General features: G+C 40.4%; 1 protein-coding gene across 2 annotated transcripts in view; it reads right to left on the bottom strand.

Annotated features, from left to right (window-relative positions):
- The window catches only part of LOC119745442 (cilia- and flagella-associated protein 410-like), a 33460-nt gene extending 15504 nt beyond the window's left edge, over positions 1-17956 (bottom strand). The window contains exon 1 of one of the 2 annotated variants that reach the window (XM_038221790.1): positions 17914-17956. The gene's annotated coding sequence lies outside the window, so the exon portion shown is untranslated. The remainder of the gene's footprint in view (positions 1-17913) is intronic. The other variant, XM_038221791.1, reaches the window with a different exon arrangement.
- Positions 17957-26450: the final 8494 nt, after the last annotated feature.

Raw genomic sequence — 26450 nt, forward strand, 5'->3', positions numbered from 1 at the left:
GGGTTGTCAGTCATATGTACACATTTTGGTTATCTTTTAATGACTAACGTCAACTCCTTATCATATATGCAGTTATCATATATATGCAGTTATCATATATATGCAGTTATCATATATGCAGTTATCATATATGCAAGGGTCGTTACAATCCTACACCTGCTTGGGTCATCAAAAGTAACTCAGTGCAGTCCCAGCTTCAAACTGAGAAATGCAAAAGAAACACAGAATATGGAATTCCAAGTAAATTATTCCCAGCACGAGTTGTCTTTAAATGAAGGTAATATACAACATTTGCAAACATCAAAAAAACTAAAACTACCAAATTATTATGAAATACCTTACTTGACTGTAAAAGAATAATAGTCTCAAGCATCCTGTGAAATCATGGCACCTGCTGTGCTGTCATTTTCAAGAAAAGTGGAATTTTGTATCAAGTTCCAACGATGGTCGGCCGACCATCGTTGGAAAAAAAGTAAAACTGATTTTGTCAAATACACGTACTGCCTCCAATTTACCAAATTTAGTTACATGTAGTCCACATTTTGTTTGCAAATCGGTTACACATCCGTGAACGGGTGCAAGCCATCCAGTCTGGTTCCCTGACCTGACAATTCCCCGACGTCTACAAATTGCTGTGTTTCATCTGAAGTAGGGTCAGGGAACCAGACTACAAGAACAGCATTTTTTTGGTTGGTTATCACGCCTCTGCAAACACAAAACTTAAAACAGGTCAGTGTAACAATATTGCTAAAAAATACTAACCCCAAATCTGTCCATTTCTGAAAATTGCAGCAAAAGCAAATGTGGTATATTACATTTAAGAAAATATCATTATTGTGTTTTTACTCGAGTATACCGTATGTAGATCTTTTCCTACTCAAGTCAGTCAATCAATGTCAACTGTTGTCGCCACTTGTCATTTAAAAAATGCAAATGCATCTCTCATTATTCATCTTTATTCAAACTCCGCCAAAGCAAAAGCCAAGTTATTTCACCAAGTATCTAAACACCCATTTTTTTCTTCATTTTTTGCTTTTTCTATTCAGATTCAGAACAAGTCTTGCAATATGAATTAGTCTCCGTCGAGACTGGGTTACACGCCGCAGCTGCATACTGATGATGACTAATGTTTTGCAACCAAGGCTTGCAAATGTAATTCAGACAGGTGAGAAGACTAGTCAATAACGCAAGCCCTGCTGACAATGTCAGCGGTGAATCCACCCGTGTTATTCTTGGTCATATTTGGGGCTCGGTGGCCTGTAACTAAAGACCCACCGCTGGGACCATTCAAGAGGGAGCAGGATAACAAAAAAAATGCCAGAGGAATTGATAGCGTAAATTACTCTTTAATTGCGGGGTGATAAAGAAGAAGGGCTATTATGAGGATAAGATTATATATCATGACAGCATTCCGCTGGATGAATTTTTTGGGGGGGGGGGGGGGGAGGAGGGGGCAAGGGCCAAGGGGATTTGGAGATTGTGCTACAGTAGAGCAGACCAAAAAAAATACGTTAAGGTAGAGTACATCATTTGTCATTTGTGCATTTTTTTCATTTGAAGCAACAAAAGCGCTCAAAATCTAAAGATGGGTGCTTAACAACTCACCAGATAAAGTTTTAGCTTAGTGAATGCTGTATATTCTGAGAAAACAATATTCTAGGATCTCGATTTCAATTCAAAAGTTGCTGATATTGCGTCCGTAATAGCATCCAGGACACGTTCGCATTCAGCCGCATGCAGCTACGCTATGTCACGCACTGAACGGACGAATGTCATGTGTGTCGTGTCGACGCTTACGCGCACCAATTCATGGCTTCACCGAATTTAAAACGACCTACGATTGGAAATTTCCAGAAATGCGTCTTTAGACGCATCTTTGGAAATGACCTTCTTTTATTGTTTTCTTCAAAATGACAGCATACCAGAAAAAATAATTTCACAAAATGTATAATGACATCATTGGAATGGAAACATTTTTCTTTCTTTCCCTTTTTTCTTGGGGGGGGGGAGGGCACAAGAGGAGATTGGAATTCGGAGACTGTGATCGTACAGCAGACCAAAAAAAAGTTAATTGCGGATTGATAGAAAGGAAGGGCTATTATTCTTGATAAGATTATGTATAATGAGAGCATTGGGCTGGGTAAAAAACAATGGGGGGGGGTGCGTGTGTGTGTGTGGGGGGGGGGGGGTATTAGGGTATTGGAGACAATGATATCGCAGACCAGACCTAAAAAAATGTAAGGCTGTATGCTTGAGCGGTGCACCTGCAACTCAATTGTCAATTAACTGGGTCAGTGTAATTAGCGATGACACTTTTGATGATCCATTTTCAGCTGGTGAGGGATGCCAGGGAACGTCGAGCGTGTCGATATTTTCTGGCTCGAGTTACGCACCCCGAGTTGTAATTGGCCTGCATGAATGTGCCACCAACTATCCCAGACATGCCCGCCATGCGTAAACTAATAAGGATTGGGTTTGCTGATATATATATGTCTGTTTCAATGTGCGTGTTTGTTTGCTTGCATGCTTGTTTAATGGGCTGTTGAAACAATTTTTTTCCCACTTACTCTTTGAGATCGTTTAAAGGTAACATTTGCTTTTTGAAGTGATTTTCACAAATGGTTGGATTTGGGTATTTAATAGCAAATATTGTTACACTGATCTTTAAAGGTTTCGTGTTCGTAGTTGCTGGAAAAACCAAGGGGAAAAAATGCTAGTCTTGTAAGCTGGTTCCCTGACCTTACTCCAGACAAAATGGAGCAATTTATAGACGTCAGGGAATTGTCAGATCAGGAAACCAGACTAGCTGGCTTGCCCTCATTCATGGATGTGTAACCGATTGCAAACAAAGTGTGAACTAAAGAAATTTGGTAAATTGGGTGCAGTATTTTTTTTTTTTTTTTCCAACGATGGTCGGCCGACCATTTTTGGAAACTGATACAAAAATTTGTCTTTTCTAGAAAATAACAGCACACCAGGTGAAATAATCTATAGGATGCTTGAGACTATTATTCAATACAGTCAAGTAAATTTCATAATAATTAGGTAGTTTTGTTTTTTGATGTTTGCAAATCTTGTACAAAGGTTATATTACCTTAAGCTCCCAAATGCATGAAAATCTAATGATAGTTTTTGTGGCTGCATTTAGTTAAAAATATTACTGGTAATACAGGCCATTTTCAACCAGTTGCTGCACCACAACTTTCGCCACCTAAAACAACTGCGCAAGTTATGCCATAATTTATTGTGCAAGTCGCTGATCTACGCACTATGAAATATTCGTGAAATGTATAACTGAAATGTTGCGCTGCATGAAAATGTTGCGCAACTTACAAAATAAACTGTGGCGCAAGTAGAGTTGCGCTATTGCAATCGACTGCTGATCATTCACGAGCTGCAGTCAAGTCACAAAAACAATGGATATGGATCAGTGAACGTACAGATCAGTTTAATCCACACATCTGCTCATCACATTGCCTCCTTTCATCGCCTAGTACAACACGTGCACAATTTGATGGATGACGTTTCCTGGACCAGCCAACAAAAACAGTCTGCATGACGGAGTCTCCATTGCCAACGATTTGTGACCAATACTGTTTTGCATCCATACTGTTTAAGTTTCTTTAATTTATTTTGGACATTTGATGAATTAGAGGTTTAATATTTAATAGGATTTCTGGAAACAGAAGAGGCAGAGTTTAAATGATCTACACTATCTCATTTCTGTATTCCTGATAACTGTCAAATAACTGACTGATCACGCAGGGTTCTGTTTCAATTGAGATACTATTTCCTGAGAAAGAAAATTTATCTCCGACTTACATTACTTACTAACGAAATACAATTTCAGTGTATTTTTTTAAATTGACACTTTTATAAAAACAAAACTACATGTGTAGCATGACAGCTTCTAGTTACGCCCTGCTACAAAACAACAACAAAAGTTATCGAACATTGGAGATCATTTTCATTTCATTACATTTCATTTCTTATTATTTATCTCACATCGTGGTCCCAGGGCCAAATTACACAATGAGACAATGTGCAATTTAACATCATTTTGCTCACTTAACTAAAGTTTTCAAGATGCTTCATTCATTTGATAATAATGCAAGGAGACAAAAAAATGTGCTTACTTTTTTTAGAGAAATCGCTCAACCTAAGCAATTTTCTGACTAAACTGGGGGAAAAAAAATAATAATTTCCTCGATGTACAAGATACATTTGTATTAGTACCACTTTCTTTATTTTAACAATTCTTTTACTGTTTAGACATGTACATTGTTCATATGTACCAAGAGCAGTCTTTCTTTTATTTTTCCTTAACCTTAACTTTCCCAAATCTTCCCAAATCCTCTTTGCAAAATGGAGGATTTGGCAGGACTCAGGCTATACGGCAAAAATGTGTGACTAATTTTCGACGATGCACTTGTGTCAAGGTCTTGGGCCAGACCTTGTGTTGTCTATGCTCAACCATGCATAAATTTAGGCCTAGATTATACTTGAAATCCTCTGCACTGCTCCAGGATGTCACTGGTTCTGCCTCAACATATTGACAGTGATTGCTGGAGGCTATTGCAGGATTGAGGCAGTGGTCACCCTTTCATAAGGACCACAGTCAAGAAATAACGGATGATTTTGCAGGATTGAGGCTGTATGTTATTTTCACATGGAGGCAATTGGAGGATTTTGCATCCTAGCAAAAAAGCCTAGGGAGTTAGTGTTAAAGGGAAAACATAAAATAGAATATCCGTGAAAGTAGAAAAATGAATTCAGTTTACAGCAGAAAATTGTGCTCTTAGCCAAGCTAAAGCTGAGAAATTGGTCTCGGATCTTTGAGAGATAAACCGGGTTTACATGTTTCCGACCAAGCAACCTTCGGAGCAGTGTCATCAAGGCAACACACCTCTGCTCCCTTTTTCTCAATCACAATGAAGCGAGAAATAAATCACGCCGATTCACACGTGAGCTCCCGACCTGAGCACCCATCACTGGCCAGACATCCAAATTGCTTCTTCACCACAACCACGGCCTTTTTTTGTTATTTATTATTCTTCTCGCACTAAGAGACTCGGACAAAAAGCGCGGCGCCACCGGTCGCAAAACAACTGGTTTTTTTTCCCCTTCTTTTATTTAACACACGACATGTGAATTCAATCAAGTACTGTAGCGTAAAGTGGTTGCAAAGTCTAAATTGGCTCGTGCCATAGATGGGAAAATGTTCTCCAGAGCCCCTTTTCTCGGCAAATATTAAATTCCCGGAGTGTGAACGGCATCATCGAGATTAACGTACTGTGTATACATGTACACGCGCCCAAGGCCAATATGAAATATGGTAATACGGCGCAATCTGAACATAGGGCTGACGGATTTATTTTGCAGACAATGTAACAATGTAAAATGCATGTTGTCGCCTTGTGTTGTTTTTTCATTTCCATAAATTAGGCCCTGATGAATCTTTTGAACACAATGAATCTAAAAATCAACTTGGCGACGACATGACGTCTACGGTACTTGGTTTCCCCAATAAATCTGGCAACGTTTCCAAGATCAAAACGAAATAAACTATGAAGTGGGAACAGGAGGTTCAAATCAGGTAAGTGTTTCTCCAAAGAAGTGTTTACTAAGTACAAGTGGAACTCCTTTCTGTCAATGGATCCTCCCGGAATAAAATATCAATACCACTAACATTAGAAATAGCCAAGACCACCGCCAACAAATATAACAAGGAACCTTCATGTACAGTGATATGGGTACATTTAGAATTAACCCTAACTCCCTAGGCATTTTGGCTAGGATGCAACGTCATTCCTGCAAAATCCTCCCAACTGCCTCCATGTATAATTTGCATACAGCCTTAATCCTGCAAAATCCTCCGTTGTTTCTTGAATGTGGTCCTTGGAGGGGTGGCCACTGCCTCAATCCTGCAAAATCCTCCGGCAATCACTGTCAATATGTTGAGGCAGAGCCAGTGACATCCTGGAGCAGTGCGGAGGATTTCAAGTATAATCTAGGCCTAAATTTATGCATGGCTGAGCATAAACAACACAAGGTCTGGCCCAAGACCTCAACATAGAGCATCCTCCAAATCAGCCACACATGTTTGCCACATTGCCTCAATCCTGCAAAAAAAACCCTCCACTTTGCAAAGAGGATTTGGGAGGATTTGGAAAGGTAAAAGTTAAAGTTGCACAGGATTATTTGCAGGATCTTTTCTTCTCTTTTCCTTCGTCTGGAGCAACAAATCTGTTCAAACTTTACAGTAAGGTGCATAAAAAACTAACCTGTTGACGTTTCAATGGATCAACTAACCTTTTTAAGTTTCAATGGATCAACTTTACATCTTGAGCAAACAGTGAAAACCTGCCCGATTTATTTTTGGTCTCGTTACCAGATTACCGGTTCATTACTTGAGCTTCTGGTTCAAAATTTGCTGCTTCATATTTAGAATTGCCCCCTCTTGTGGTAAACTCCCTAAATCAGCCCATGGGCATAATTTTTTTAAAACCACTTTTCATGATTGATTTCTTCCAAATGATACCCTTCAGGCATAAGAATTATTTCACAAGGTAATGTACCAGTCCTTTCTTCACTTAATGTTTTTTCATTAAAGTAGTAAGTCCATTTTCACAATTTTACCAATATCCTACCGATATGTGGCTTGAAATTTTAAAATCATGCTAAAAACACTTACCATGATAAAAGTAAAAACTCATTTTTCAAAAAAAAATATCAAAATTACCCCTCCCCCCCCCCCCCACCCACCCCCCAAAAAATGTCGTGCAACATGAACAAATATGTTCAAAATACATGCACAGTTTTTTTTTTTTTTTTTTTTTAGGAGTGAAACGCAACTGAACTACCTTACCGTACGTGAGTTACATCTACACATTTTTTGATTGGAAAAAACGAATCTTCTAATTCATCTTAAATTACCAACAGAACATGTTCTGTACATGTATACAATGTATTATGTAGCATTATAATAGGAACAAAACTGTGTACACTTCTGTAAGGCACATACATTGATGCAAGGACCATTTATCCGTGATTGATGCAAGCTACAGTACTGTGTGCACACAGATGTATTCAAAGCTCAATCCATGAGCCAGGTGACTGAGGTGAGGCATTTGCGCAACTACGGTATTTATGGCATTCCAGCCAAATACTTGACAGTTTACCTGCGATAAAAAATGCACCGATATCAAAGGGCCGAGGGGAGGCAGTGCATTACCGCTCCTCTTAAAAAAAAAAGCCGGGGCTGTAAAATATACGCAACTGTGAATCAGAGTTTACCCATCAAAGAGCAATGAATGGAATCTGATGAATAGGGAATGGGTGTCTACATTAGGTGCGGTCTGCCCATTAAGTTTACGTTTTCTAAAAGACTTTCTTCGGAGTTTACCACAAGAGTGGTTTGGCATTGAGGTCTTGGGAGTTGATGTGTCACAAGCGCTGGCTTCCAGAAAAAAAAGGGAACTGTTTCGGAAGAATTTTTATTGACTGTAAAGCAAGTATTTTGACATCATCGCAAGAGTAATATCGTTGTGAAGGAATGGGGCTGCCATTGCCTGGGAAGTACATGTAGTTCACAGAAAAATTTGATGACTTCATATACGATTTTTAAAAAAAGGTACTTGGAATTTTTTTTATTAAAAAGTAACATTTTAGGAGGAATGTGACAGTTTTGCCATGTCTGATTTAAACTGAACATGAGCCATATTCAATGATCTCTCTACATGGGAAATCTTTTTTTTTCACTTTCACTTTTGGATAGTACAAGTGACAAAGTTGTTGATGCGCGAAATTTTGAATTTTGTACAATGAATTTTTAGGCTTTTCAAGATACTTTGTACATGGACATGTAAAGTGTATGTTCTAAATTTTGTTTTTTTTAATTTGAACTTATTTCTTAAAAAAGCTAGAAATTTTACATTAAAAGAAAATTGTTTTTTACAAGTCCCTTCAATGTGGAAAACAAACATTTCATAAGCTTCTAAAGTGTATTTTCAAAAATAAATTAAGACCTTTTTCCCTATTGGTACAGTACATGTACCGGTACATGTAGTTACTGACTTATTGTGACCACATGTAATATTGCTTTAATTGTTGATAATGTGTGTACCGCTATTTACAAAACTATGTACACACCTTCTTGTTCCGTAGTTGTGGGGACATACACTTGTCTGTAGGAGGCATTTGTGGGACCGAAAACGCTGTGGGGACAGCAGAAAGTCCCCATAACTCGGTCCTGATTTGCCTAGCAATAAAAAACTTCCCCATAATGTGGTGTAGGCCTACCCATAATTATCTTTTTTTTAGTTTCACAAAATCTTTTGTTTTCATTTTTTTTCTTCAGTTTTATGCCTTGTTTTAATTTGTTGGCAAACACAGCTGTCTCACAAAGTTCACGTGATCCTAAATTTGCTGGCTCTGACACTGTCTTTCTCCACACCCTGCAGTATTCAGGAAGCATTTTGTGTACACATGTAACATAATCATGCCCAGAAAACAAACACAATCCATTAACGGAAAGCTAAGCTCAGTCAACACCCATTCAAAATGTACGCATCCGTGTAGGCATACCTCGGTGGGTATACATGTTCCCATACACACCGGGCTTTGTCGGAACATTAAGATGTCACACACCCAGCCCTGCCAACACCCTCAACACAGCAAGTCTCCCCAAATCGGAAATGTCAATACTCCACAAAAAAAAAGGCCGTCCCTAAACCTCTTATTAGACATCATACAGAGTGATCTGGAAATGTGGGATTCACATTTGGAGGGTTGGTTTATTAAATGCATATGTCCATAATCGTGCGACACATTTGGAAAATTTCTAATCCAAGCACTGTGTGTACTTGCAAAGTATTGAATGACTCACAAAATTTTGGGTTGATTACTATTTATTATAGTCAATCTGGAACGAATTCATAAACTGGGAAAAATTACTGCCAGATGAGTTTTATATACTGGTGTGTGGAATTTGCATTATTCATTCATTGAAGAAGGAAAAAAATGTTAAAAATCTGATAAATCTCCCGGATTGCAAAATTTGGATGGCCTGGAGTTTCAATCTTAGAATTAAGACCAATCTTTTCCTTATTTCCTTTTTTTTTTTATACTTCTTGTGATTCCTAAGCAGATTGACATCTGTTTTCTGCATTGATTGATGGGTTCTATATTTCACTTCGTTCAGGCACTGAGCCAAACTTAGAAAAAGAAACATGACAGGTCAAATTTCAACACTGTAAATGGCCAATGAGCACAGATTTCCACACAGTGAATTTTTACGACGGTATCTGTCAGCTGCTGAAGTTTTGATTATTATCTCACCAAAGCGAAACGCTAACATCCAAAGTCACTGCACGCTTATGAACACATGAGAGACCAAAGTCACGGCAAAGAAATGTGCTAAGCATAGAATATAAGCCAGAAGGAGTTACCAGCCAGGTGTCATGCCATTTACACCGCATATGACCGGTCCACGGCCGAATTCTGCTAAGCGTAATTGCTAAGCAATATTTTCAGCCCAGCAGCTCCACGAAATTGGGCCAAGACGATAAAAGAGAAGACACCGGGCCCTGAAAATGCCCAAGGACGCGGTGAAGTAGCCGGGTAAGGAAGTAGCGGGGTAAGTAATAAGCGTGATGGAGGAATTGGCGGCCCAAGCGCCTCCAAAGTCGCGTCCGATATTGGACCGTACTCGATCAACCGAGATGTTCGGAAGCAAGAAGGAGGGAGGATACTGCTGTTGCCGCTGATTAAAAAGGATGGGTTAATCCAAGGAAACTGGGGAGGAGCCTTGAAGTCTTGAAGAGGTAGAGCTGGAAAGCAAGGACTGGAGATTAGGTTTTAAAGTCGGGTAATGGTTTTTAAAGTCGGGTAAATGTTGGTTGCCCAGAGTTGCATTTCAGACTTATTTTTCACATCGTCCAAAATGTATAAGATTTGGTGTCATTCTTTTTATGTTTAAAACTTTCTTCCTGGAGCAGCACAATTCTGGTTAAAATTTTGACAAAATAAAAGCCACAAATTTCTACAAGTGTATGTGTAATGAAGTGTACAACAATGTACATGACAATACATACATGTATATCACAGTAACTTGCAATCAATTTTCATTTCAAATTTCAACTCTAACTCTGCTCAATCCAACAGGGTCCAACTATTTTACATACATGTATCTGTTGGGGCCTGTTGGATTGAGCAGTCAAACCCCTTGTATCTATTCCTGTTGAAATCTGTCGGATTCAGCAGGAAACTCTATACATTCAGAGTCCGACTCTGTTGAGCACTGGCAAATTACACCAAGGTGGGCTTTGTTTGATCCAGCAAAAAAAAGAAAAATATGGCACAGTTGGATTCTGATGGATGGAGCACACAGTCATTTTATATGTTCAGGTACCCAACAACTTGGCAAATTGGATTGTGTGGAACTGTGTTGGATTGAGCAGGAAATTCACATATGAGTAACCGTCAGACTCTGTTGTATTTAGCAGGATAGTCCTGGGGAACTACTAGGAGGTTAAACACTTTCAAACCTAAAAACATCGTGTAGACTGTCCATTTTCAATGGAAGGAAAAATCTTGTATATTTGAAATGTGGCAGTTCGTCATTTCTGAAACCTCAATATTTAAAATCATGTTCATGATCACGGGACCAGGGTTTTGAATCCAACCACTGGCCATGTGTTGTGTCCCTGGGCAGGCTACTTTACTCTTACATCCTACTCTCCTCTAGGGAGGACAAATTACACAAACTACCATTACATAGCTGGGGAGTAACATGCACTGAACTGGATCCCATCCAGGGAACAGAAACATTTTGTGCTGAAGAAACCAGACATTAATACAAGCCTGACAAACCAAATTCACCCGAGAGAAACTAACTTTACTGCTAAAAATGCATCATTTTAGACAGTTTACATTGATAAATTTGCCAGTGAACCTACTCCAACACCTTATCTGCCCGAGTTCCGACTCTTATTGTCAAGGTCCAAAACAGCGTCAATCAGTCGAGGCATCTATCTTTTCTATCCGTCCGCAAGAAGGGTTTAAGCAGACAGGTGAAAGACGGAGGGTGAGTCACACTGGAGTAAATTCTATCAGCCAGAAACGGAGAGGGGGGAAAAAAAAGAAGAAGCGGGGGGAAAAAAATGGAGAGGGATCAAAGGATGTATTAATATTGACGGGGGAAGAGCTTGTTGCTCTCTGCGGTTTCATGACAATGGATGATTGGTAGAAAGCTCTGGTTGTGTCTTGGGCTTTTTGATGAAAGGACGCCGTGGCAAAACGATGGAGCGTCAGAGTGCCAAATCAGATTGCGATTGAATAATTTGTTTTCTTTTTTCTTTCTTCCAGTTTTTTTTTTATTTTTCAAGACAAGACAAGACGAGGTCAAGGAAACAGGTATTAGTCATCAGGAACGACGAGGACGATTTGTGACTGGAAGTTGATGTAATTCTGTTTAGGGAATTCCGTGTACGCTTATAATTTGCGTTCAAAAGGGCCTGCACTCCTCCTTTTTGTACATCTATCACATGTTTCACTTCCTGCAAACATTATGAGACTGATGTCGTCCTTTAATAAACTCTGACATATGGGAGCGATCAACTCTTCGTGAGAACAAGTTTTGATAACCTGTACTTTTGAATGGATGACTAGGTAACCTGGCAAGGAATTGTGAGGTACCATTGAGTAGAAATATTTTGGGGTCATTTTTTTTCCGAAGCATCATTCTGACTCATGTCAACAGAGATATTTCATCTATGTTTTGTTTCTCTTATTCGACATGATTGGACGATGAATGCGGCAATTTGGGACGAGACACATTTTCTCCCCACTGCATAAATCTCCAATTTTGAAGAGCTCTTCCCGACGAAGTAATGGACATCCGCGCATGTTCCTGAATGAATCAGTATTCAAACTTCAATTTGGGGCTGTATTAAGGGACGAGTTTAAATAGCTTGCCACTGAGAAAATGGTTTACGAGCTCCCGTGATCGGGACTGGCATTTACGCTACCGGACTAAATTCCCCAAATGTCAATCCGAGTTAAGCGGTTGACATCGCGCGCCAATTATTTCCCGAGATTTATTTGTCAAAGAGCCTGACATGGTTTATGTCGGTAAATTGGGGACCGCGAAGTGATACCCATGTCCAAACATGAACAGGAATGAGATTCCGTAATTTGTACGGCGGCGGTGACAAGAATTTCACTTTGCCTCGGAAATCCGTGGAGAAAAAGGAAAGGGGGGGGGGGAGAAATGGGGAAAAAGTGACTCATGTCCGGTAACGAAACTGACAAGGGCTTCCATCGCTGGGAAATTTAAAATATGTAGAAGGTTATCAACTAAGCATCAGGACCAAGTCGGATCCGCAGGGAATTGTCCGCCGCTTTTCCTGAAAGGGTGGCTTTAAAGACGGGACGGACGGACGCAAGCGGGCGACTGAGCTGGGGAATGACGGATACCAGTGGTTTTTTATCTCGTCAGGTTATCCATCTTTGTTTTTTCGTCTGCGGTGCATTACGACGTCAGCGTCAATGCGGCCGTTTGTCGGCGAGGCGAGTGATGATTAAAAGGAAATTGAAAACCGAAAATAACAGATCCAGGGGATTTTAATCCCAGTCGGCTCGTATTTTTAAAAGTGCTGCTTTTCAATTTCATCAGATGAGATCACATTTTTGTCTCCTTTGGCTAAATTGGTAGTCCCATGCTCTCACGGTAGATGTATATTCCCAACACTGAGATACCGGTAGCAACATCTGCAATTTTAATTTTAATTCCACGACAAGGAACTTTCCCACGATTATGCTGAGCGCCTCTATACACTTGGTAATGCGATAAACAAAATGACTCAGAGCTGATCCTGATATGATACAGGAATGACAATAGACCTGTCGGAAGTACTCAAAATGTGAAGGGATGTGCATACCGTACATGTACAGGTGAATAATAAGCCCTCCTGCTGTTTGAACAGGCACAGTCAGTCAAAAATCAATACTCTTTCCCTGCCATGCCTTTTAGACCGGCTAGTCACCAGCAGTCAGATCATATTTCAAGCAAGCACTGTGACTAGTCAAATTCAGTCAACAGACAAAAGCAGGCAAGTGGCGACACAGCTGGCTTATCAATCACCTACAGTCAAAGCATAGCTACCGATATTATCAGGCTTACAGCCAGTCAATCTTGCTTTATGAAGGCAGGGAGCACTCAACTGTTAAAAACAGTCACTTGATTGATTTTGACTGCTGGGCTGGCCTTGTTGAAATCGCCAGCCAGAGAGGGAGGGTTAATTATGAACTCAGACCAAAAGAGAAAGGTTGTCTACATGTAACACTAGCAACTTTTTTTTAATGAAAACCTATTCCCCATGTGCACATTATTGTTCATAAAAAAATGAGCAAATTAAAGGGTCTGCATTACACACATCTGTGTCTGAAAGTTCCTTCATTTTAAAATCCGTATAAACAATAGAAAACAAAATTTGGGGCAATTAATTGTCATGAGAGAAGATCAACATCTGTACAGCTGAAACCATAGAGCAGGGCAACGTGGACCTCCCACAAGCTTGTATCACACACTACATCCGTAAACCAAGGAACCAACTTGGGTCAGTTTTCATGGACATTAATTGAACATGACAGGTGTAAGTTAACACTTATTACACCGAGCAAGCTATAATAAGCAGCTATGAAGCGTGTACAGGAGAGATACCGTACGTGTGTCGCTGTCGGCAAACATATGGACCTCTGCCAACATGTAACAAATGTACAGCATTCTATGGACCTACAAAAAAAATGTACATGTAGCTGCAGGCCAATATGCAGGATTTCTAGTTGGGGGGGGGGGGGGGGGTGCGTAGGCTCAAGACATGCCATCAACTACATGTATTTCACAACATATTTGCATGTAACCTGGAAAAATGACACACAGTGGGGACTCAACTCTAATTGTCAATACAAGACCAGGATCTAAGAACAAGTCGCGAACTTGACCAGCAACTTGGAAAGTTTAAAAACTTGAAGGTGTGAGGGAATTTATAGTGAAATGGGGAAACATCCCGCCATCTGACGTCTACTTACATGTATAAGGGGGAACTTTTCAAATAAGAATGCCTAACGTTTGACGTCTGGATTGTCCTTGAATAAAACTGTGGAAAAAATGGAAACATACCATAGATAGTTGCAATTTACTTGAACAGAATGCGAAACAAAAGTGTTGACGGCGATCCCTTTTCAATTTTTGTTTGGAGTTTTTTGGTTGTTTTGGTTTTGTTTTTAATTTAATTTTTTTGGGGGGTGGGGGTGGGGGGGGGGGCAGGGGGAGAGAGGTGCATACTCCCCTAACACCTCTTTACATTTAATACATTCCTCAAGAAACTGGATCAACCATGAACATGTATTACAGGCCTACATTCTTATGCACTGCTAAGGACAGTAAGGTTCAATCAAAATCCCACATGTTTAATTACAGGTGACAGCTGTGACAAATCTTACGCACATGCCACAAATTTCCAAGCAAATTCTTCTCAGGTGCCAGAACAACCGCAACCAAATTCTGCCATCAAGTCCTGAAAACGAGACCAGAACACACTAAACCCAGATCCACCGTCAGTGAACAGATAAAATTTTACAGCCTCTTCAGCCCCTAAAACCAGCACTCTATATATTTTTAAATATGGTACATTGTAGGTAGCAGGGCTATCATACATGTAATACTGAATGGCGATCCCATCCTACACACACAAATTGGTTCGCTATTGAACGCTAATTCCTAGACAATTTGACAGACCAAGGAGGCAATGTGGGGTGAAATCCAAGCCGGGACAGATATCTGCATACCTGGCGATCCAGCTCAGGAATGGAGCCAGTGCTACTGTTATTTCAGGTACCAGGTGGTCGACTTGAAACTGCAGCGACCGTGACCGATCTTCTCTCTCGAGAAGCCAGAAAGACAAGGGCATGGGGAAAGGTGCACATCAATTGGAATTTAAAAATGGGTAAACAAACGCTCAGAGGTAGGGGGTAGCGTGACAGTAAATGGATATATGCGTCGGACAATTTAAATGTTAAAGCTAATCTCCCCGTGCTATTTTTGAATTTCACCCCGAAACTGCTAATTTTCTCTCAATACAAAAAAATTCACTTTTAAATGAGACTCTGAACAATTTTTTTCCCAAGGTTCACTAACTGAACTTCGAAATATTTGCAGCCCGACAATAATTCAGACCTGTGTATCCTTTTGTACGTTATGGGCGCATTTTTTTTTTTAAAGCAAACACAAATAAAGCCATGTTCAAAGGGTTTAAAATGTCTGAAATAGGAAAAAGGTACAAGGTACCGGTACACTCTGGTGACTGTGTGTATTACTGTGTATTTGCTGTCAGTCCTTGGAAAAAAAATTGTTTTTCAAATGGTGGCAACAAATTAGAGACTCTTATCAAATATCGAGGGTAATGAATTGTCCACAACCTAACATTTGCTTTTTGCCTACATTTGAGGCTAAGCAGAGATAGAGATGGGTGTCCTCAACCATCAGAATACTTCGGTTTCTGAACTCCAATAAGAAAAGAACACTGTTTTAGTTTTCTTTTCGAAGCACGGTGTACATGTACATTTCCCATATGTACATGTACATTAAGCCTTGGCAATCAATGAAAACACAGAACCATTCAGAAGCTGGTTCATTATACTTTAAACCGTTGATTGCAAGCAAAGCCGATTCGTTAGGGCAATGGGTGGGGTGGAAGTCTTGATGTAACCTAAAATTATCGACATCACAAAATTTGATTTCCTTTTGCTTTGACGTGAAGTGACCAGTCACTGGCATGTACACGTACAGTATGTAAATACCAGTTGTATCAAGAAGATTGGTTTTCCCTCTTCCTTTTTGTTATTTACTCTTGGGGAAAGAAGCTTTTAGGGAGGAAACCAATTCCATTCCTTCTTGAAATCCAATCAGTTCCTTAAGTACTGGAGATGGAAAGAATGCTCAGTTCAAGACATTCTTTTGTCAGAATCTTTCCTAGTATCATCCAACTCTGAGCAATAACATCTTCCCTTGAATTTCCCCCTTCCACCCCCCCCCCCTCAGCCAGTCAATATTCAACATGACCCCCTGCCGAGTTCACTCAGCTAAGACAATTGATTCCCATCTCCAACCGGCTTCCTGTTTTGCAGCCAAGCCGACCAAGGTCGACACGCTCCGCATCCTGTCTGCATCGCTACGGCGACACGCATCCCTTTACATCCATCCACCAACAACCATCTTCCTCCCCCCCCCCCCTCAAACACACAACACCTTGTCTCCCAGGTGTGAAAGCCTTTCCGTTTCAGAGACGACTACCGTATCGTGTGACAGCGCTTTGGGGAATGTTTCCCTCAATCCTCTGCTTTCCTCGAAATGTCAAAGAGCAAACAAATACGAGGAGAGAATCCGAGATGCTATCTCCATCTCAAACTCTCTCTTTTTTTTCTCTTTCTCTCTCTAGTTTTTATACCAAGGGACGTGTGAAGAAAATTGGCTGCAAAGTTGTTTGTCTCCCTACAGTAAGAGGAGGGTGATGAAGACGTTGATAATCTTGTTTGAAGACAAGATTATTTTGCCATGAGATCTTCAGAAGATCCTGCAAGAGATATTACCGGTTCTTAGACCTAAATAAAACATTTTTTCAAGACATTCAGTTGCTTTACTTGCATGGTCTTTACGGAACGGTGTATGGTTACATGTGATTCGGAAGTCCAAAGCCCCAGGAGCAACCTGTTCAAGTTACATGTAAGAATTTAGACTTTGTAAGATGCAATTTGATACTCTGTTTGCTACGTATTTGCAGACAAACTGTTTATTTTCATCTCTTCTAGGAAGACTTCTGGGAACAGAAACCTTTCCTCCTGGACAAGCCAGTTTTTACTCAACGCTTCAGTGTACCTGATGACAAGAGCACACTCTGTCAAGGCGTTGATTAAAAATCAACAAGCACTGAGCTTACAATTCTTCTGAGACAAGATAAAAAATGCACTACAGAAACTAAAAATACGTGTAACCAACCAAGGTGTTTCATGTTGTATAGCACCGTGCAGTTGTTATCTAGGTTGTAATGGTGGCACTGATTGGCATAGTTCTGTGCAGTGGTTTCGGAGAATTTGTCAATCAAGGTTTGCCGAACCGGGTCTTCTGGAAAGTCTTGAAGGATGAGTTCCAGGACCCTCACAACGATATTAACAGTAGTTTCATTCCAAGAAAGGGGCCAATTATGTGGAGCTGTGAATTACACAAATTTGCTTGCAAATTTTGCCATGTTGTGGAGGGATCGTTTTTCAAGATGGCTACTTTTCCGCTTTGGGGAAAATAGGGGTCGTCTTCTTTGGGTGAAAATATCTCGAAAAGTCAATGGTCCACCCACCAAAAAATGAAAAGAAAACGAAAGATGACACGTTGATCATCATTTTTCTGTGCAGCTTTTAACTTGTGAGAGTTCTGAGTATGGGCATTTAGCACTTGTGTCTATGGGAATTTTTAAGACAGGGTTGAACCCTGAAAGTGAAAAGGTTCCCGAAATATCCGTGTTGGACAAAGCTCCAACACAGAGAGTTTGGATAGTGTGAAAATGCCTTTAGATACTTGATTATCTCCTAGATGCATGAAATACCAACTCAGGGCAAAACCACTGCAAACATTACCCTCATTTTGTTTTTCTTTCTTCTTCTTCTTCTTTTTTTTTCTTTTCATGCGTCAATTATCACTGGCTACAGGTATCATGTCAGACAACACAGCCCTTCGGCTAGGCGTCTGTTAATCCAGAAAGTAATTTACATCGCATTACCGCCACTCCAGTTACTCCCAATAAACTAAGTTAAAAAAAAAAAAAATCCCGTCAAACGGGCCGAGGTGTAATGTATACTCACATCTGTCAGATCTCCGCACCTGCGAGTTGCATCAGAGAGCAGTGGCAACGATGCGAGCAACCACGGCGACAAAACCACAGCAACGAGAGAGAAACAAGAAGATGAGGGAAAAAAAAAAGAGATTATTAGAAATGAGTTGATTTACAATGGACACTGCCATTAATGGTAGGAGAAAAAAATATGAATAACTGTTCCCGTCTATCAACGAGGCTAATGCTTATTGAAACCTGACCGACAGCTCTGTAAATCTTGATATCGAAACCCACTAATGTCTCCGAAGGAAAAAACGGCAATAAATCAAAATGTGGCTTCTTCGTCTTTTTTTTTCTTTGCTCTTATTCTCGAAATGGGAAAGTGTATTAAATTTCCATTTAATTTGGAGCAAATATGGCTGGATGGAATTCCATACTTTTGTTTTTCCCCGGACATAATAATATGTTTGTTTGCCAGGCTGGTTTAGACTGACAGATATATGTATTTCATAGACATGTTGCACAAAAAATGTTGAGCACAGTAGAAGTTCACCCAAAAGAAAAGAATTTTGCCTTTAAACATTGTCGTACATGTATGTAGATCAAGTACAGGAACACATACATACATGCACTGCTAACTTCTCACTGATTCTGAGCTGATAAACTACCGGTACATGTACATGTACTGGTGCCTGTAAAAGTGGGATGGATATTTTTCTTCTCAACAACAAAAACAGTTAGACCACCTGTTGGACAAATCATTTTTTTTTGTAGAAAAGGGAACTTTCAGTACAATCGCCTTTTACTGCTTAAAAAAAACAAAAACACCGTGCTACAAATGTTGCTGTCGGACTAAAAATGTCCAAATTAATCAATCAAGTTGCAATTTAACAAGTCAGTCGGTTGCTGATAGCTGGTCACAGAGTACTCAAAATTCTATTCAATACGGGCGATTCACAACAGTGCGCCTCCAAGAGTTTGCAACGCATTGGCCAATCACAATGCGCGAAATCGGTCGACCCAATGCACGTTTGGAAAAGGTCGACTGATTTCGCGCATTGTGATTGGCCAACGCGTTGCAAACTCTTGGAGGCGCACTATTGTGAATCACCCGTATTGTGACTGGAAGTCTTTTCGTGCACCTGGTCTACACCATGGGCCAGATTTGGCTCATTCATTGGCATTACAGGGTAACCCTATATGATAGCACTGCCCGGCTCTCTTCACCAGTCTATAACCAGTGTAAGGTACAAGTGACAGCCAGCCAGTCAGACAGTCAAGTCAGTGTGATACACACATGTACATGTACATGTACAAAGAGAGGATACTAGGTAGCCTGTCCACTGGTATCAGTAGAAATGTCTCAATAAACACCATCAATTTTCCGCCCCCATCTACATGTATGTACAACTACATGTAATATTCTGCTTACAATCTGGGACATGAAAGATGATGAAAAATTTAAATGGAAATTCCAAAACTACATGGGCCTTTAAATTACAAATGAAAACCTCAGTAAAATCACCAAATAGACAACTTGGCATCAATACTTGTAAACAGAGTTGCTTCAAAGAAGTCACCAACGATTCCAAAACTTGTGGTGCCAAACAAAACCTTCCACGGCCTAGATTACTACAAATAAAACCATCATCGGGCTAGTAACTAACAGCCACCACAAAACGATGATTCACTCATGTGCATCACAGGAATGGGCTCCATGAACCAACACGGACAGAAGGGTTGGACCCATGCAAAGCTCCACAAAAATCGTAAAGAAAACACCTGAATACTCAAAGCATTTATCAAAAATGCTTATTAGACTGGTCAACCCCAGGAATGCGGGACACCAAAATCCCTTTTTTGTTGTTCTCCGCTGAACGATTTCCTTTCAGTTGAATAGCCTCCCACGGATAATTACTCCTCCTGAAAAGGAGGTGCCCTCCCATGAAAGGACTGTGTTTGGGTATAGGCGCTCATCATCTTGCCTGAGCCGATTACTTTCTTGAGGATCAGCTGGCGTTAGATCAAATTCCTGCTTCAGATTGTCTTGGAGTGGCCTTCTCTTTTGTCCACGAGCCTTTTTTTTCCTTATAGGCTGAGGCATTGGATTGCAGGGGAGCGATCTTTTTTCTTTTTTTTTATTCCTGGGCAAATAATCGATAAGTTTGGGATGGGATTTGGGCCAGACTTTATTGCCTTATCAACGATCAAGCTCCAAGCACTGACTAGCATAGATCTCAAATTCCATCTTATAATAGCATAGATCTCGTTCTCTGATTGCCAATTTTGAGGTGCTGCTTAGGAAATACGGGTTGCATGCAAAATATTGAACTCTCCGGGAGGTTCTTGCAGCAATTAAATTTTGAAAGTTGAATACAGCTTTTCAAATTATTTGAACATGATCGTCATGAAAACTACATGATAATTTTTTGAGCGTGAGAATCATGAACAAGAATGAAAGACAAAGAGTAGAGTCTCTTTTGGGGGTCAATTTTGCAGTCCTACATGTCCAAGCATCAAATCTTCAGTGGTGAATAAATTTGAAAAAAAAATTTAATTTATGAGTACACGAACAACCTGTTAATCAGTGTCTATCAAACTCAAGCATTTTTACAAGGAATCTTTCTGATTTCTGTGCACACAAAAAAAACACCAGTAGCACATTCTTTGTAAATACTTTGAACTTTTATGGGCCATCAAGTCCCCTATGGTGTATGTGTAATAGTGGTTTGGCTCTACCTTTCTTAATCCTCGGGGTGAGACTGGGGAGAGTAAAATGATAATCTGTGAAATAATCGACAGAGGGTTTGAGTGTCATCGAGGGCCCCATAGCAATGTTAGGTCTATGAAGTATGTTTGAATGGTATAAATGTTTAAATTTCCCTAACGGCACCCCCAAAACAACATTACAGAAAGTTATAGGTAAAAACACCTTTATGGTAAAACCTCAGGAATTCCAGATTTCAAAAAGGACTCCTTCAAAATCCTGAAATCAAGAAAATGCTGACAAAAAAATCCTGAAATTAAGGAAAATTCTTACCAAATATATCCTGAAAATCCAAAACCTCTTGGAAGATTTTGAGTACGGGATTAGAGCTCAACAAGAGTCTAACAGTAATTTGTATGCAGTTATTGTACATCACCAATTTCAACAAACATTTTTTTCACTCTTTCCAAGAAAAGCCTCTTATTTTCGGAAACTGCACCACAATCTGTCTGTTAACACATTTTTTTTAATCGTCAGAGGTTACTCACACAATCCCGCAAGAAACCTGAACCATAGAGGCAGAAGAATGCAACAGGAAGTTTTTCCATCAATATTTACCTATGATCTTGGTTCTTATTTTCTGCGTGACTGGCCCAGCCCGGCTCAAAGCCCTGCCAGACATTTTGTGCTCAATTTGCTGTGTATATAAACTCGCATTGTGTGCCAACCTACACCCCCCCCCCCAACTCCCCCTCTCCTTTCAAATTAATGGTGCCCCGTGTTGAAGCGTGCTGATGCCTTGTTACTGCTGTAAGGCATTGGCATTTTACGTGTCTGGAGATTACCGGTTTGCTGTTTACCAGGAATCACAGTTAAATGGCCACGATTAACGCAATCTTTGGATTGCTTGTGAAGGGATATGCTCTTTTGGTGATGTATTGTTGGCCTCTCAAAACCACCTTCTCTCTGCAAATACGCATACATGAACAGTAAAATAAACTCACTTTGTGAAATTGTGTGCAGGCTGCAAACTAATTATTGTGACTTTTACATGTGCATGCTATACAGGTTTTCATGTTTGTCTTTAAATTTCACTGGACAACTTGTACGTCTTGTGGAATGTTAAAAAAAAATATATGCAGGGTTTGCCCTTGACTTTTTTCTTCACTAGACAGCCGGACTAGTGAACCAGACTCTTAACTAGCCCGCTGGCCTTTTCACAAGTCCGCAATAGTACTTTAAATTTTTATTTGCCGTTTTTTTGTTTTTCTTTTCTACATTAATTTACATGTATACGCTAGCCATATCAGTGCAATAATCGGCGGCGCAACAGCATGAAAAAAGCCAAATGCCCGTCAGTATCACATTATTTTTTCTCAGACCAGCTTTAAAAAAAAACCCGCAGAAATCCGCGGCAATGCAGAAAAGTTTTATACCTTATCTCAATCATTTTGACGAGCCAGACGGGCTACTAGAGAATGGTTTTGACTAGCCCGCTGCTGTTTTGACTTGCATTTGGCTAGCGAACTACCGCTAAGGTAAAACCCTGTACATGTACATGTATGCGTGCAAGTGTCAATTATTCAAAGTACCACCCTACAACATTAAAAAGACCATCTTATACACCAGAATGTTTATTTCCTATTTCTACTGTGATTTTCAAAGCTGTTACTCCTCCATATACAACATTTATGCAAAAAGCCCAAGGTACTAACCAGATATGACCTACGCTTGTGCAATCTATGAAAGGGGGGACTTAAAAAAAAATTGAGAAAAGACACGTCATCCCACCTCGTCAATGATTCATACTCTCCGCGCTTTGAAGAAACCGACAACCCAACATCGGAGTGAAGTCCTTACATTCCGTGCGCTTCAAATGTTCCCCTTCTTCCTTGAGCTCACAGAAAAGGGAGGGGGGGGGGGATGAAAAAAAATCTGCCTCCCCAGTCTCACCTGCCCCAGGAAAAAGCTGCCAATTCCATCTGGGAGCCCCCTCAGGATCAATGGAGCTGTTGTTTCTGATCACCGGTTCCCACATATTGCTGCCACCGGTTGTCCCCCCCCCCCCCTTTACAATCCCGCCGGCAGCTAGACATGAATTTGTTATGAAGCCGACAGCACCTCGAGGCTCTGACGCAATTAGAAAGAGCAATCCCCCCCCCCCCATCTCCGTGAAATTCAAGCCAGGTTTTGCTGGGGATGATTCCCCTTGGATTTTCCCCCGATTTTTTTCTTGAGCTGAGGCTTCTTCTCGGACTTACCTATCATAGTACTAATAAAAAATAAACACGCAACATCAAACTATTTTTGTGTGGCGGGACAAATATATTTTTGGGGTTGATTTTAAATAGTCTAGAAGTGTCAAAACACTTTGCAAAGACCGTTTTTATATTATTTAAACAAAAGTACATGTTTTTCACCAGAACAAGTTTCGTGGCATTTTGAGGGTTTTTTTTCAGTTCCTAATATTTTTGGGTGAATATGATTACACATGCATGTATTTTCTACATGTATTGTACACTTAATACAATTCCACCTTTTCTGTGAACTAGTTCTTTTATGATATTTCGATTCTGGATAAAAACAAAACTTGTAAATCCCATCCACGTAAAGTGGCCCAATCATCCAATCCAGCTTTTGAGACTCGAAATTTGTTCAGGTGAGTTGGGACCGCGGAATCGATATTTCACTTCAATCGGGACTAATTCACACCTGTTCTGTTTGAAAATTGGTCGGGAGAGCGCGTAAACAACACATCAATCTCCCCAACACAATACCTGCAAATTATATCCAAAGTGCCGTCTTGGGACCAATTTCCTAAATGAGGCCAACTGGAGAATACAGATATTGGGTTCAAGTGCTACAGCAGGGGATTGTACATGTTCATAATGTGTATACCCTTTGCAACCTGTTTGAATTTACTTGTTCCTGCACAATATTAACCTTAACTCCCTGTGCAATTATGCTAGGATGCAACCTCAATCCTGCAAAATCCTCCACCTGCCTCCATGTAAAAATTGCAAACAGCCTCAATCCTGCAAATTCTTTGTTCTCTGTTGAATGTGGTTCTTGTAGAGGTGACCCCTGCCTCAATCCTGCAAAATCCTCAGTTATTTCTTGAATGTGGCCCTTGGTGGGGTGATGACCACTGCCTCAATCCAGTAAAATCCTCCAGCAATCACTGTCAATTGAGGCAGAGCTAGTGACATCCTGGAGCAGTGCGGAGGATTTCAAGTATAATCTAGGCCTAAATTTATGCACGGCTGATGAGCATAAACAACACAAGGTCCGGCCCAAGACCTTGATCGAGGTCTTGGGCCGGACCTTGTGTTGTTTATGACACAGTGAATCCTGCAAAATCAGCCACACATTTTTGCAATATATACACATGTAGCCTCAGTCCTGCAAAGGCCTCCATTTTGCAAAGAGGATTTTGGAGGATTTGGGAGGTTAGGGTTAAGGTGATAATTTAATTAACTTTCTCAGGGTATTCTAAGTTTTCTAAAAGCCTCGTTCGCATTTTACTTTCTTGGGTAAAACTTACAGAAACTGTTGTCAACTTAACCAAATTAAGTCCAGTGCGAATGCACGGTAAACTTCCCAAATTGTCAAGTGTCGACTGTCAATTTCATTAAGTTTTACGATCTGCAACGGTAACAGTTTTGCAGGGCCAACCAGAGGAATTATAATTGTACATGTACCTAATCAATGACTTTCCGTGGTCCGTACCGGTAATTATTAACCCAAGTGAGTACGCAGGGTAGAATTACCACAATTGAAAGTTAACCATTACTTTCAGTAACTTTTACAAAATCAAGTCCAAGCGAACGCAGCTTAAGTTGAACGCAGCTTTAGTTTGCATCATTTCTGTGCCCAGACACTGGTTGCTGAACTGTTACAGTACATACATGTACATGTACTGCCATGCACAACAAATTCAAGAAGGCAAAGTGTATTTCTTCATTCAACCCGAACCTGTTGAGGGCCCAAAGTTATGATACACCTCCTTCATCCACATCTCCCAAAAGTAGGTCAGTCAAGCATCACATCCCATACAGTCATGTCTGAATGTACACTATAGGAATACGCAAGTACGAATGTACAAATAGTTTTCACCAATCAAAGAAAACTATGTACTCGCTATACTGCTATACATGTACATGAACCGGTGGTATTTGGAAAACCTTGGCAAAAAACTTGGGGGAAAAAAAGAGAGAAAGAGGACACAAATGCATTATCTAACCCCCCCCCCCCTACAAATTGAAAGTGAAACGAGGAGAGACAACGAGGCTTTCACACACTCCAAGGCGATCAGTTAAATGCTGTGGATGCCCGTCCCGCTATCTCAACCCATCCATCAAGAAATACTCCTGCACTTAGTAGAATAACATTCAGATCAACAGTATGTACATGTACGCTGTCAGCATGGTATCAATGTTCCCTTTTTTCCCCCTTCCCGTTGCACACTTCATTGAATCTCTTTTGGAGTCAATCGATGCGCATGCAATAAAGATAGTTTCCTGCGTCCATTTACAGACACCTGTATTTATAGGAAGGCTTAATGTATCACGTCGTCCGTTCTTTTTAAGTGCGCGTAAAAAGCAGAGCGGCCAGAGTGGAAGTTTTACATTACGATTGATGGCTGCTACGGTACGCGGGGCATTAATGTACTCAAAAACAATATGACAGGGCCCGCTAATGCCTATCTGTATCCATTTACTTAAAGGCACTTTAAAGTTCCGTTAAAAGCTCCTAAAGTACGCGTAGCACCATTAAATTGATGTAGACAGTCATTTACATGTACCGCTAGACTTTGGCCGTTTGGATGGCGCATTAGCCGCGACCATTTACAAAGTAGGTTCAATATCTTGAAACTAATGACAGGCAGACAGGAAGAATTAGAATTCATGGTGCCATACTGTGAAATGTCACAGTATCAAAAAATATGACAAGATCGCTAGTAATGCCTACATGTACATGAAGATAGCCCCGATATCCATTCAGTGCAAAAAACTACTATAACATTGATAGTACTGGTACACTGGTCTTTTAGAATACAACACACAGACTCAAGTTATCAAGTTTATCATCTCCCAGTACATGTAGATAAAAAAGCCACTGTAAACCAGGACTTAATCATACCTGGGATGAGGAACCGAAATTTCATCCTTTTTGGTGAATTCTCACATTTTTCTACTTTTTTTGGTGAATTCTCACATTTTTCTACTTTTTAAACTACACGTGTTTGCAAACAAGTCCCAACGAACCACATTTTTACTCTGCGCACAAAATGACCAAAATCCAATCCTTCCGACATTACGTTTAAGTGCATCGGTGCATGAAACACACTACATGTTAATGAATGCACAGTAATAACAGGATCCATGTTCCAATTTGTAGGGCACGGAAGTGGTTTCATCCACAGATATCTTCATTCAAGGCTTCACACTGCGAGAGCGCAAGTTACAAAGTGCCTCTAATGCATTTTAAGATGCTCGGCACGAAAAAGCACATTAGATGAAACCGACTGCTGTTTCCTGTTACGCAAATACAACATGTCTGATGAGTTCCAAAGAAGCTGTACACGATGAGCCAGACTGAACCCCCCCCTACCCAGTAGATAAAAAAAAAGCCACTGTAAACCGGGACTTAATCATACTAGCCAAGAAATTACCAAATTGATGGGGCATGACAGCGTGCGCGCTGCTGGGGTAAAAAAGCACAAGCCCTGCTGGCACTAATGGTTAAGAGGCAAAGATCCATCAAGCATCGTCGGTACTGCCAGCTCTCATTAACCGCAGCAATATATCTTGTGCCTGTGCATGAGTACAGCTTCACTTGCAACAAATTTTCATTTC

Source organism: Patiria miniata, unplaced genomic scaffold, assembly GCF_015706575.1.
Source record: "Patiria miniata isolate m_02_andy unplaced genomic scaffold, ASM1570657v1 HiC_scaffold_7, whole genome shotgun sequence".
NCBI lineage: Eukaryota > Metazoa > Echinodermata > Asteroidea > Valvatida > Asterinidae > Patiria > Patiria miniata.